The sequence below is a fragment of the Salvelinus alpinus genome, chromosome 32 (genome assembly GCF_045679555.1).
Source record: "Salvelinus alpinus chromosome 32, SLU_Salpinus.1, whole genome shotgun sequence".
Taxonomy (NCBI): Eukaryota; Metazoa; Chordata; class Actinopteri; order Salmoniformes; family Salmonidae; genus Salvelinus; species Salvelinus alpinus.
Genome location: NC_092117.1, coordinates 24,205,306 through 24,220,404, shown reverse-complemented (window position 1 = coordinate 24,220,404; position 15,099 = coordinate 24,205,306).

Here is a 15,099-nt window from a genome sequence, read left to right as displayed (position 1 = left end):
ATGCTTATTAAAAACATCACAAATTTCAGTTCGGTCACTGATGATCCCAGATTTCGATGTAATTTGCTTCGGCAGGGAAGTCAAGCAGTTTCCTCGTTTAAGTGAGTTGAGTTTTCCAGAATTTAGCGGGATCAACAGCAGACTTTGTCATAGCATCAAAAATTACCTAGATTTTGCCTTTTTTATTCCTCCGGTCCATTTATTTCTCAATTGCCTAAAAAGCAGCCAATCAGCTGTTTCACCAGTTTTCCTCGCCAAAGCCCATGCTTGATTCTTTTGCTGAAAAAGGATTTTCAAATCACAGGAGAACCAAGGATTAGTTTGATTTTTTACCCCAAGTCGCTTTAACGGGGCGTGTTTATCAGCCACGAAGGTAAAAATTGATGAAAAGAGAACGCTATAACTGGGTCCATCTTGCAGTTTACGGATAAAAGATACCGACACCCAGACGAAAAACCCCATAGAGCAAGCAATGCAGATTTGGAAGCACACTGGCTAGGAAAAACTCCCTGGAAAATGCAGGAACCTAGGAAGAGAGGAACCAAGCACCGAGGTGTGGCCAGTCCTCTACTGGCTGTGCCGCGTGGAGATTGTAAGAGTACATGGCCATTAGGACCAGATCGTTCTTCAAGACATTCAAATGTTCATAGATGACCAGCAGGGTCAAATAACCACAGTGGTTATAGAGGGTGCAACAGTTCAACACCTCAGGAGTAAATGTGAGTTGGCTTTTCATAGCTGAGCATTCAGAAGTCGAGACAGCAGGTGCAAGCGAGAGCGAGAGTCGAGAGATGTGATATTCTGATATTGGAGACAGCAGGGAACTATCCAGTAAAGGAAAAACAGAACCTGCTTCTCCTGGAATTCCTAACCAATGAGATATATATATACACACACACACACACACACTAGATGACTGACAGGGGGTGCTGTGTTGAAGCCACCACACCTCCATCTTGACACCCCCCCATCGTTGTAAAAAACATTTTGAAAGCTATATAAAATGCATTTATTAATATCTACATTTGTTTTTTCCACATGTTTTTCTATTAGACACCTCAATGCATACTTTAAAAATTATATTATGTGAACTAAGCATAAAAAATAAAATAAATCCTTAAAATTAAATGTTTCTATTATTAATGTTACTGTCCACACAACAACAACAAAAATACTTAAATACATGTAATTTTGTCCTTGAAACATGTAATTGAAATACTGAGGGTGGCAGGTAGCCTAGCGGTTAGAGTGTTGGGCCAGTAACCAAAATTTTGCTAGTTTGAATCCCTGAGCTGACAAGGTGAAAAATCTGTTGATCTGCCCTGAAGCAAGGCACTTAACCCTAATTGCTTCAGGGTCACCATCAATAATGGCTAATCCCATGCTGTGACCTCACTCTCAGAGGGTGTCTCAGGGTGTGCGGGATATGCAAAAAAAAATGCAATTTCACACCACACACTTGAACAGGTTACACACTTGTACATTTGTGAAACAGGACAAATACAAGCACTCCCTATTTGACCTTTGAATTCCATTCATTCCTATGGAGGAGTGTCAACCTGTGGCTTTAAACCCAGCATGATCAATCCAGGGTTTATAGACATCATTGGTCCTAACTCATACAGATAACTCCTCATCTCAGTGCAAAATAAACTCTCACTATGTGGTGTGATATGATGGGTTCAGCAGGGGTTCACCCACACAGTCCACTGAGTCCAGGGGATACTGATAGAGAAGAACATCTACATTAACACCACGCCATTTACAATCTTCACTGCTTTATGTCAACAGCAAGCATAGCACCTCTACTGCTTCATGCCACAGCACGACTCTCCCGAGCAATTTCCCCAAGCCTCTTGGCGCTCGCTGTTTATGAGTTTCCGAGTTCTCCTAGCAAAACAAAGATTACACCCCATTCCCACCTTTCACAGTTGATTTAAGATGAGTGACGGTTCATGACTACAGATCTGTTTACTTCATCCCTCGAAGACTCAAGTTTCACCAAAGCAAGGTGTTACAGAATACATAATCTCAAGTGTTGTTTTGTTGTCGGAAATTAGCTCTTCTATTGCCCTGTTCCGAATTCAGTAAAATGGCATACTTTATTGCTCAAGACATACTTTACTGTTTCTACAACTTTCTCTGTAGAACAAGAGTGAAACTCAGAAAGGACACGGCTTCATCAAACCATTAAATTGGTTTTGGAGGGAGGGGTAAGAGCTGGCTAACTGGGTGCTGTGACAAGACAGGCAGCCAGGAGGAGTGCTGCAGGTTTTGAAGAGGCTGAAGATGCAGACTCTCTCCTCTCCTCCTCTTTTCGTAAGCAGTGAGAGCAGACAGCTGGGCTTGGAAAGCATCACATATAAACACGGCCCAATCCCTTTGAACCATCAAATATTCAACGCACCATTTCCAGTTCAAACTGCCGGCCGCAGGCTAGACACTAGGGTAAAAATTCACTGGACCATATCTACAGGCACATTTGCATTTTTATAGATGCCTTGATATAATATAAATAGAAACCTTTTAAGACACACTGACTGGAAGCAAGCCAAGAAACAAGCTTTTCTTTGTCGGACTCATATTGACCTCCTTCAATAAGAAGAGCACTTTGAAGCATTACTTACAGATAAATCAGTTTTGGTTCATAGTACGGCTACGAGGAGAACATCTTTCCTCTCTATCCTCAATAAACTCATCTACATTAGGCTCAATCCACTAAGAGCATCAACTGAGCACAGGGAGAATTTACATACAGTACAGTCTGACTTTAGCGTACCTTCCCTTGTCGCAAAACATTCAGTGGTTGCAGCAGCTTATCCAATAGACTTCTGGACCCTAACTTCTACACTGTAAAGAGTAATTAATAACACAACACCAGTCTACAGCAATAACGTTCAACTGTATAATTTACGTCAGAAAATGAAGTCGCTACTAGAGCAGATAAGATCATTCAGCAGGCAATATATAACAAATAACCACTGGAAATGCTAACACAAAACACTCAAGTATAGAAACAACCAGATAAAAATACATAATAGACAACAACTTGCAAACAGATATAGAACAGCCATGAGAAATCTATAGATTTCACAGTTACAGCAACTTATTAGACAATGATCCCTTGGCTTACATGTTCAAGTTTTTTCTCTTTCCTGCGGAGCCAGACGCCTGCAGAGTAATCCTGCTGCTGGACGGTTCTGTATATGGTATTAGCGGGGACCACTGGGGGACCACCCCCTTTCAGCTGGAGCTCCATAAAGTCCCCTGACAGCAGCTTGGCTCATGGCAGGTTGGGCTGGAGAAGCCCTCTGCTCAGCCCCCTGGAGTGGGGCCCCACCCTAGCTGTATGACTCAGGGATCCCATGTGTTGTGTTGCTGATGCAGCGTGACGGAAGAAGAAGAGACCCCCGTCAGGATCAGACCCCAGTAGAGTCAGCAACACTGCCGTCGGTGCTGGCCAACCTGGTCTCAGAGCATTTAGTATTATTCTGTATGTAAATCTGACACTCCATTTAGTATGATATGTTTAGTTTGGTATATACTGTATATATATTCATTTGTGGATGTCCATCACCTGTTTTGTATGATATTACGTATTACAATTAGTATTATATGTTACGAATCTGCAAAACGTTCAATATGTTACAAATTCACAAAATGTATGATATGTTATGGATTCTAGCTAGGTGGCTACTGTTAGGTAGCTGGCTAACGTTAGCTAGGCTAGGGGTTAGGGTTAAGGTTAGGTTTAAGTTTAGGAGTTAGGTTAAAGGGTTAAGGTTAGGGAAGGGTTAGCTAACATGCTAAGTTGTTTCAAAGTAGCTAAAAAGTAGTAAGTATAGTTGAAAAACTGCTGATTAGCTAAAATGCTAAAGTTGTCCGTGATAAGATTTGAACTCTCAACCTTTGGGTTGCTAGACGTTTGCGTTATACACCTACCCATCCACCCTATTTTTGTTTTAAGTAACCATCTGGTTTATGTAACCATACTGTATCATACTAATTTGAGTGTCCCGGATTTAGATTTACTATGCTACGCCTAGTCTATGAGACTAGGCTTTACTGGCAGAGGTAGGAGGCTCTCTCTCTCCATCTCCCCCTCATGTCTGTTTCTCGGTCTTTCTATTTCTCTGTCGCCACCACTCTCCTCTCTGTCTTTACCTCCACCACTTGGTCTTTACCTCCACCACTCTCCATCTCAAGCAGGGATATCCTTGGTCATCAGAGGGAGCATTCACAGACACACAAAGATATACACACGCATACATGCGCGCACACACACACCAATATGTATGATCCGCAGTTACCTCTGCTCACCTCCGCCCATCACAAGTCACACAGGCAACAGAGCTTGAAGTCTAATTACCTCAACCTCCTTTTCCAGAGGAACAGTCAGAGCTCCTTAATTAGGACTCATTGTAGCATGAAAGTCTGCCTTCAAATAAAATCAAATTAAAGTTTATTGGTCGCGTACACAGATTTGCAGGTGTTATAGCAGGTGCAGAGAAATGCTTATGTTACCAGCTCCAACAGGGCAGTAGAATGTCTCGCATATACAATACAAATACACAAATAATCAAAAATCTAAACAAGAAATAACAATCAAGAGTAGATACAGAGTGAGAATGTGTCAGAATCCAGTATTTAAATACGTGGTATGTATAGACAGTATATACTTAAGACGAATAATTATAACTTCCTGGAATAACTTCCTGATGAATAGAGATAACAGTGGACTATTTTCACCTACACTACCCTTTCATTTGTTGGGACCCACAGTAGGTGAATAATTCAGCTGGACTTTCACCATTTGTATAGTTTCGGTAGGTGTCACATAGTTTGGAGATATTACTTAGTACAAAAGACAGGTTATAGGACATCACTCAACCAGCCCATTAATGACAGCTGTGTCTAGCTGCTTTACTTTTTACTTACTTTTTCATAAAGGCTTGGATCATCCACATGTGTGCTAAAATTGAGCAATAAGTTTGGAGATATAGATTGAGCTCTCCCAAATGCACAGAACTATTACGCTACATGTACATCACAAAGGATCGATTGAGGTGTATCATTTTATTTAGGATCAATAGCAAATGTCTGATTCTTAATTACCCGATTATCTTAACCTTTCAGACAACCATTTACATTATGACTATGACGTTTCCCACGTTACTCTATCAATATCTGCACTGCACTGCATTATTTTATTTAACTAGGCAAGTCCGTTAAGAACAAATTCTTATTTACAATGACGGCCTACTCCGGCCATGCCTCCCTTCACCCCGGACGACGCTGGGACAATTGTGCGCCGCCCTATGGTACTCCCGATCACAGCCGGTTGTGATACAGCCCGGGATCGAACCCGGGTCTGTAGTCACGGCTGGAGCACTGCGGTGCAGTGCCTTAGACCGCTGCGCCACTCGGTCCAAAAGAACAACATCAAATGAAGCTGAGTCATGTTTGTATCTTTGCAAGGAGAGGCAGGTGTTGTGCCCTCCTGGTTCTTGTTAAAGGTTGCCGTCAATCCCATTATATTCCAATCACATTCTCTACCAGAAGAGCCTATCAGAGAAGCATCAGGAGTCCATCCAGCATACTGAACTCTGGCCAACATTATAACTACCACTGGGCCCACCTTCTGGCTCTGGTTCAGAGACTAAAATACAATTGATTTTGATCTGACATTAGCCTAGATTAAGAAGATAGCTAAACTGTAAAACAAATTATGTTGTTTTTACAGTAATTTACTGGCAGCCAGTAACCTTTAAATTACTATAAAAAAAGGTACAGTATGTTACCATAAATACTGTTAAACCAAAATTCCTTTGGAATATATGGTAACATACTGTACTTTTTTCCAATAATTTACAGATAACTATCTGCCAGTAAATTGCCTGTATAAACAGCAGGATTGTTTTACAGTGTATACTACACATACTTGAAAATTATCATTTAAAATACTTGGGATCACTGCAATTTTACTATGTGGCAATTAATTATCAAACTAATGTTGGCATACGACAAATGTTTTACTTGCTTCCAAAGTTGTTTTCCCCCTGCACACATAAAGGAGAATGTGTGGGATATGACATTAAAAACAGTTATGTGGATGCCATTACCAGCGGCGGCAGATTAGGTTGCACCTTGTCCAATTTTACCCAGCGATATTTAAATGAGCCATGAAATGACTTAGTAAACACGTCAACGGGAGCTACGGTAAACAAATATAGCCTCGTATGGTTTACAAAAATACGTATTTAAAACCCACCAATGAATAATGCCACTGGATTTAAATAAAGGTCAAATATATAAATACAGTATATATTTGTTTATTGAACAGAAATGCATACTGTGCCGCTTTAAATGACGTTACAACTTCAAAGTCTTGAAATATAGATAAATATGCTGCGCTTCAATTGAATACTTTCTCAGCATCAAAGGATTAGGCACCAGAAAGTCTTAAAACCTTAAAGGCCTTTTGAGCCGTGCACTTGCAGGATGCAGCCAAATAGACAAGAGATTAATTAAACCAGCCTTAACTAATGCAGTCCATCCTGATAGATACTTGCTGTCGCTGATTTTCTTGATTCTATCTAAAGCTGCTATCGGTGATAAGGTAAAACAGTGATTCGTAGGTTGAATATAGTTCTGCTAAATCCAGAGGTTAGACTGCTATTGTGTTGTATTGTCTTTCATAGTGCGTGCACCATGTATTAATCCCCTACCATCATATTCTGCGAACATTCAGTATTTATTGTTTTTCATTCCCATTTAATATAAAATGTCCTCAGTCCTCAGTCCCTGGAATTGGGACCGAAAATTAATTGCCTTTGTGACAATCTCTGTACAAACCGGATTCATTATTATTCACTGTGCATGAAATTGAGGATAAACTTTGGTCATTCGTTGAGTCTGTCGACTGCTTCAAATTGAATGTGTAGAACATGCCATTATATTGTTCGGGCTAAGAAAACACTTGACCTGCAGTGATTTAATTAAGCAATATCGTATGCATGGCCTCCAATGATTACTCAGCACATGCCTCAGCCAAAATCGATATCCCCAAAAAACTTTCCAAAACATGATCAAAAGGACCTTACCTCCATCTCTCCTCTGCGTCTTCTCTCTGCAGCCAATGCATTGCAGCTTTTTATCAACTACCAGTCTTTTTGTTTTGGGATTAATTAGTTGTTTAACATTGTGTCCCATATCTGGCTAACCCTGAATTAAACAAGGTTCATTGTCATTGTGCTTTGCAGGCTGGCAGAAATGTTTAACTGCCTCTTGTCCTCTAAGGATAATAGGGAGAGAGTTAAGTTTTATAGTAAATTGGGTTGATGTTAAGGTTGTCTTTTCAATGGCATTGGAAGTGAATATACCTTTTTGTTTGCTACCATTTTGGGGGTTTGCCTTCGAGGGATGGTCAGACATTTATTCATGCCCGTTTGAGGCTTCACATACTTTATTTTCCCATTCTATGCACTTAAGTGTCCTCTGTGGATTTGGCTCGAGTGTTGGAAGATGACAGTTTGGGTTTAGCACAATGAATAATGAATGTGATTCAGTGCTAGAGTGGGTTTTCTGTGCTTCTCCCTCCTATAGTCCACTGGGCCCTGGGATGTAGGCTACTGCATGCCTTTAATGTCCACTGGGGATATACTGTTCAGCTTTGACTATCTAGGAAATAAAACTAAAGCCTCTGATACTTAATTAACTGGGTTCCTCTTAGACACCCTGTGCCAAAAGAGTGAAATTATTATTGTACTTACCCTGTCTTGAAGTATGTCATGGTCCTACATTTTGGACATGGTCACCTTGGCAACACCACCCACACACCACATGTTCCTTTGAAGAGAAATACAATAGAAAATGGCTGTCAGTGTCAAAAGATACTCATAGCGTGTACTCGTGTTGCCTGCGATTCGTATATCTATGCAACGTTCCAACTTTTATCCTACAGTAGCCTATATGGTTCCATGGCAGTACTGTACTGGTGATTAAGATGGCCAATTACTGTATGTGTTTTAATAGGGCATGTCTCAGGTGCCAAGTAAAGTTCTCACAGAACCTCTAATGAGAGCTGCTGAGACCCAGGGGACAGCTTGAATCAGGCCATAATACAGACTGCATAGCTGTCACAGAGCACACCATGAAGTGTGTGTAGGAAGGATCTCCTTTTCATGCTAGCGCCTCGGTTTAATCACTGCAAAAACTGTCCCTGGGCTGAGTCAATTAGTTGATTGGGCTTTTTCTCTGCTCGGTGAGATAGGCTAATAAGCAAAAATGTGTATAAGTAGGGGAAGCAGGTTTGGTACACAATAGGCCTCACACTGTGTTGTTCTTACCCCCAGGCTAACACTGTCCCTGGGCTAGCTTAGCCTGTGTTCACACAAGCAGGGCTAACAGAAACCAACTGTCACTTTTCTGGAGTAGAATGTTCGAATTAGGTAACATCTAAATGGCTAGCCTCAAAGTCGGTGCTAACCCTGCTCCAGAACAGGCGAGCTAGCCATGGACTAAGGTTGGTGCTAGCCCAGTTTAGAATGTGCAAGTGTGAACACCCTCTTAGTCCCGACCTAAAAGCTCCCGTAGCCGAGTGCTAAAGAGGCTCTTAGCCCTGGGCTAACTGCAGTGTGAACACGGCTTATGTTATACCTTTGCAATCAGGGTTTTGTGTTTTTCATGTTCAGGTCAGCAGCAACTCCTGGCTTTCCAAATAATCACTGTATGTTGTGCATGGCTATCTATTGGATCCCCTGTCTTTTGTGGCCACCTAGTGGATGTTTGTGTTGCTCAAAAGCTCAGCACTGAAGAAGCTGGTTTAGAATTCTGTCAGTTGATCTTGAAATATATTCACAGTACAATATTTTAGAAAAAAGTTCAATTTCAGAATAACTTGCAGTGGATTATAAATCCTAGACTGGTCATGCAAACATCCATGCTATATCAAAGGGCCACACCTAATATACATACAGTTTAATATATTATCTCGACTGATTCTATTCATCCAAATTAATTTGCCATCAAATGAGAAAGTCATTTCATCATTTATTACATAATGGCTTTACAAATATGAACTGTAATCATCAATAAACAATTCTTTAATATGAAAAATAGTACATGTACAAGATGGTTATCAAACCGTTTATATTATTAAACAAACATGTTCAATAATATTACTCATTTGAAATAGCTTACCATAAAGGACACATTCTGACATTCATCAAACATTTCATTGAGCCCCAACCAGACATTTCCACATGGTAGTCTCCTCAAAATGGCTGATTGCAGTTTCCTTTTTAAAGGGACAGCAGGTACTTGATATAATCCTATCAGGTACTTCTCCATAGTGATAGACATCTAAAAGGTCCCACCTGTTACATTCTAATGCTGCATACATAACCAAGTGGGAAGTGGGAATTACCAGTGAAGTAGTAAATATCATTGAGAAACACTAATGGCCAACAAGCTATAAACTAAAAGTATCATGCTTGTAAACAAGTTATACTGTTCAAACACCATATTAGTATTTATAAATAATATAAATATACATTATAATGATACATTAATTATAAATACTGTTTTGTTGCATTTAACTGCAGAAAATGCTGTAGTCAACTGGGTGGGGGATTCTATAGGTTAAGCAAAGATCATATAATTTCATCCAGATTATCAGGACGGATAAGCCAATTAATTATACTCCTGAGCAAACATTCCATAACTGCAGATGGCAGTAAATTACCAACCTTGGCTTTATACCTGTTCTGACAACACACTCCAGGTGGCAGTATGCACCTTTTCAGTTTATTTACCAACTAATAGAAGTACAGTAGAAGAAGAAGAAATTGACTACTTTAAAATGGAGGAAGCCCTCAATGGCACTTCTCATGCTGTCATAGAAGGGCCCTCTATCCACCTCTATGGATTATACAATTACAAACAGGATGTCTCTAACCATTTAATATTGCATTAGTGCATTTGAAATGTTTATATTGCCATCTTTATCTCTCTTGCTCTCTGTCTCGCTCTGTCTTTCGGTCTCGCATGCACTCATGCACATACATACACACACACACACACACACACACTTCCCTCTCTAGTACGCTTGTGTGACTGGATAAATGGACAAATTCACAGAATCAGGATCCCCTACAATGAGAAGATTATACACTGGGCTACACTAGGTTAATCTCAAGGGCTTCTCTAATATAAATATTCTATGCCATTTAGCAGATGCTTTTATCCATAGAGACTTTGTGGGGAGGTGCAGAGAATGTGTGTAGAACCAGCACTTAATGGTTATTATTTATCTGTTGTATAGAGTACGCTAACCACACTCAATTTCATAGAATGAAATGTTTGATAGTACAGTATGGTAGACATCTTCATCCAAGAATTTCAAACTTTTCCATATCGTGTCTCTATTGATTGATTCTGACGCAACAACTAAATATTAAATTGTGCTGTCACAAGAAAAATAATATGCTATTGGAAAGAATATCCATTCCACCCATTCCATCATAATTTGACTCACCCAAAAGAAAAAAAACTATTAAAAAAATAACCTAGATATTATTAAAGCGTGCCATGTCTTTGGTGTGAGAAAATTGGATTTGGGCTTTGTCAAGGATCATTAGGCTCCAATCAGTGCCGAGGCTCCTATCTACAAGACTAAGTTATGTCCTTATTACACTGTCTCTCAAACAGGCAAACACTGAAGCAAAAAACAACTGGCCCTGAAGTCGACCGTCTTATTAGTCATACGGACAAGTCCTGCCCTCTGAGCTCCAGTTCTATTTAATCAAATGATCATCTGGTTGGCGATTGCAGTCTTTTGTGTTATTGCAACCATAACCAAGGTCATACTGGAATGGTCATTCATATCTTGGCAACATTATAGAGACAATATTATCTGTAGAGGGACTGCAGGAATTTGAGTCACTCGTGACTGCAGAAGGGTACAATAGGTCTAAGTCCTAACGGGTATATGTAGCATTGTTTTTTTTAATGTATGATATATTTCATAGGGTGTGTGATCATATTTAATGCACAATAGTACTGGTAGATATAATACATGAACATTTGTAAATTTCAGCTTTGTATAGTTATTCTACCATAAGAACCGTATCCAAAGACAGGGCTTTCAACAAAGGTCCTAACAAATAAACTATGTGCACATTTTTCTATACCCTAATCTGTACTGACCTAAAACAACAATCACATAGAAATCAACCCCTTATAATGAAAAATGGAATATGGACATATTGTAAAAGCATTAACCTGACACGAAAACAATATGATGTTTGGGCTGTACAGACCAGTGGAAGCTGCAGAGGGGAGGACGGCCTCCACTGATACAGACCTAACACAACCATCACAGAAAGAGGCTGAGAGAGTGGGAGAGAGAGAGAGACAAATGTATGACCATATTAGAGACACATATTTCCCTCAGATTACACAGACCCATAAATCCAATTTTGATCAACTCTATTGGGTGAAATACCACAGTGTGCCATCACAGCAGCAAGATTTGTGACCTGTTGCCACAAGAAAAGGGCAACCAGTGAAAAACAAACACCATTGTAAATACAACCCATGTTTATTTATTTTCCCTTTTGGACTTTAACTATTTGCACATCAATACAACACTGTATATATACATAATATGACATTTGAAATGTCTCTATTCCTTTGGAATGTTTGTGAGTATAATGTTTGTTGTTAATTTTTAATTTCACTTGAGTTATCTAGTTTACTTGGTTTGGCAATGTAAACATATGTTTCCCATGCTAATAAAGCCCATTGGGGGAGAAAGAAACAGAGCGAGAGAGAGACCTGATTTTAAACCCAGACTGCAGGGAAAGTGTCTGATCCTGGTGGTCATGGTGAGTTCTCATTCTGACGTAACAAGATGGATAATACTGTCAGTGCTTTAGCCCAGCCCAGCCTCAGACCTCCCTGTTTAGACGCACTGCAAATTGAAGGCAGGACAGATGGCAGCGTTTCATAAACCCTGTCTGGCACAAGCTGCTCAGAGGATATGAAATCACATTTTCATCCTCACCGATGATCCTCATGGCTGGCTCACTGATACTGTATAACAGGATTTGTCTGAAATGGGCTTGGCAACGTGCAGTATCTTGTCAGAGTGTGACCTATAGATTTGGTTTTGCCCTCTGCCCTCAATCACTAGGGCTGAATCATTCTCTTTTGGATTGACAGTACAACGTGATTGGTAGGATGGATGACTTGCAGTGACAGTTTGTGGATGCATGAGGGAGCCAATGAGCATGCAAACAGACTGTCATTACACTGCTGATCTGGCTATGGTATGGTCAGATAGCAGAGCTGATGATCTTACTAGAGTTGTTCTGTTCATCACTGGCAATTTTTAGCATGTAAATCTTGGTGGGGCAAACTCCCCAAAACATTTTTAGATGCATGCCAGCAAAGCCACTCCACAACACTAAACAATACATGAATTGCACTATAACTGTGACAAACGGTGTCCACAAACTGTTAGGGCCTACATAAAGCTGTCCCAACAGCAGAGCTTTCTTTTCAGCACCATGGAGTGAATCCTTGTCTGGCAGCGAAACAGTTCATTCAGCCTCATTTACTGCCTTTAATAAAAAACATAGCTGATATGGCTGACTTGCTTCAACAAATGTGGTTTCTACGGACAATTGAGATGTACAAACTATGGCATAAGGAAATGATGAGCGGATAAGAGGCAGTCCGTAATTTAGATTAAGACATTAAAGAGCGAGCTAAGATGGATGTAGTCAATATAGCTATTTGTTCAGCACTTTTGAAATGTACAGCGGCAGTATTCAGAACATGGGCCGTTCTTACAGTATTCTCCCCAAGTCAGAACCCTAGGATAAATAAAGGGAGCATATAAGCAGACAATGAAATATCTTACAAGTCAGAACAGTATATTAAGTTATGAGGGGGAAAGGGACCAAATTATTAGGGTGAGGCACATGGGCTACTAACAGCAGTATTACTACACAACATACACTTAGTATTACTTTCTTAGCTACAGTATACATATCTCCCTGGCATATTACATAATTTATGCAGCAGCATACAAGTCATTTTTGGACTCACCGTTGTGCTGTGCTCACTTGAACAGGAAGGTGGCGCGTCGGTCCTTCTTGTGGGCAAATTTTGCCATTAAACTTTGTCATCAAAGTCTGGCATTATCTGAATTGATGGTGCTTTCAAGACAACTGGGAACTCTGGGGGAAAAAAACAAGGTTGAATCATGACGTCAGTGATCTTCAGGTTGGAGCTCTAGAAAGAGGCCCGTGTTCCCAACTTGGAATTCCGAGTTGGATGACCGTTCAAAACGTATTTTCCCAGTCACAGCTAGTTTTTTTCAGAGTTCCCAGTTGTCTTGAACTCACTGAAGTCTGAGTTTCCAGTTGTTTTGAACGTGGCAGTCATACTGGATTGACAGTATGGTCAATGTATTCAACCTTTTCTGGCCCATGACATTGCGTGTGAATGTTTCTCCTTTTAAGATTGGAAAAGAGAACCTTAAACTCAGACTTGGACCACACACCCTCTCCACCAAATAGCAGGGGAAGCAAAATAGTGATTGCTTTGCAGTTAGCCACTGATTCCTTCCAAACCACTCACTGTTGAATTTTCGATTTCCAACTTGTTGTGTAATGTTTATGTCTAATGGCCGATGAGCACGAATACGTTTCATCTATAATTTATCTTTATATGACAAGGATTGAAAAGGATTTGCCGGTAGATTGTCGACATGATTCATGATGATAACTGCTTGTCTAGCTTGCTAGCTAAGATTTTGAAAGTATGATGTTGACATAATCCGTCCAATCAAAGCTACGGTAGATATAACGTCATTTGACACCATTTTATCCGTAGCCAATGACCTTGAGGCTTCTTGGATGGGCAATTCTAATGTAAATCTATGGCAGCACCCAAGGGGGCTTGAACTTTCTAGCTCTCCCTGTAGATTTTGCAGTAACGTAGTGTCCCCATGAGTGAAAGAACACTGAGCCAACCATGGCGCAACTAGAGAAGATTGCGAACCCCTACGCTCTGTATTTTACGCTGGCTGCCACTCCACCAAAGAAAGCACTGGGCTAGGCGGAAACGCCTGCATTTTGGCGCTGCCTTACTCAAGAAAGCCAAAAAGAGACCATGTTTGTATGCAGCGTTATTAACTCAATACATTTATTTTTTATTTTTTTTACATTGTTTGCAAAATGATATGTGACACGTATTAAGGTCAAAATAACATGCACAACAGCCAACAACAAAAAAAACGGGTCGCCACTGTCTAGGCCCAACGTCTAAAGAAAGGATCAGTGGCCACAGTGTATTCTGATACAAAACCATTTTCTTGTTCTTACCATTCGGTAAAGAAAATCCCTGATCAGCAATTTATTTTATTAGCTATTTCAGGGAAGTCATGGAACAATGGGCTCAACCTATTTTTGGTGCATGCAGTAAAGAGGGCACAGCCAGAGGGCACAGCCAGGTAGCTATCAACTATACACAGTCCACCAGGAAACATCTGGCTCATGGCTTACCCAGGGACCCCGGGGATACCCACTTTGGGAACATAAACAGGATGTCATGATGAGGCATTAAAGAACATTTCCTGTTAGTTGGTGTGTGTGTGTGTGTGTGTGTGTGTGTGTGTGTGTGTGTGTGTGTGTGTGTGTGTGTGTGTGTGTGTGTGTGTGTGTGTGTGTGTGTGTGTGTGTGTGAGAGAGAGTGAGGTCTTTCCAGCTAGGATGGCTCTTTTCCCCGATTCTACTTCATAGTTGTTGGACAAAGAGGAAAATTAATTTGGTTCAAAGATTTCTCTAATGTTTCTCTGGGCCTCCAGTAAACATGCAGGATTATGTGTGTTTATCTTGGTTTCTAGCAACAGAGACGTGTTCCCCTCCTACAAAGTACATTCACTTAGTGTAAGTTTAAAAAAGTCCATGGAGTTTAATTGATTAAACAAAATAAAACATGACCTCTTCTAACTTTTTTCCAAGAGAAGCAGAATCTTTTTAACTAAAGCAATAAGGGACTTAATATCATTGGCATGATTGTGTGAGT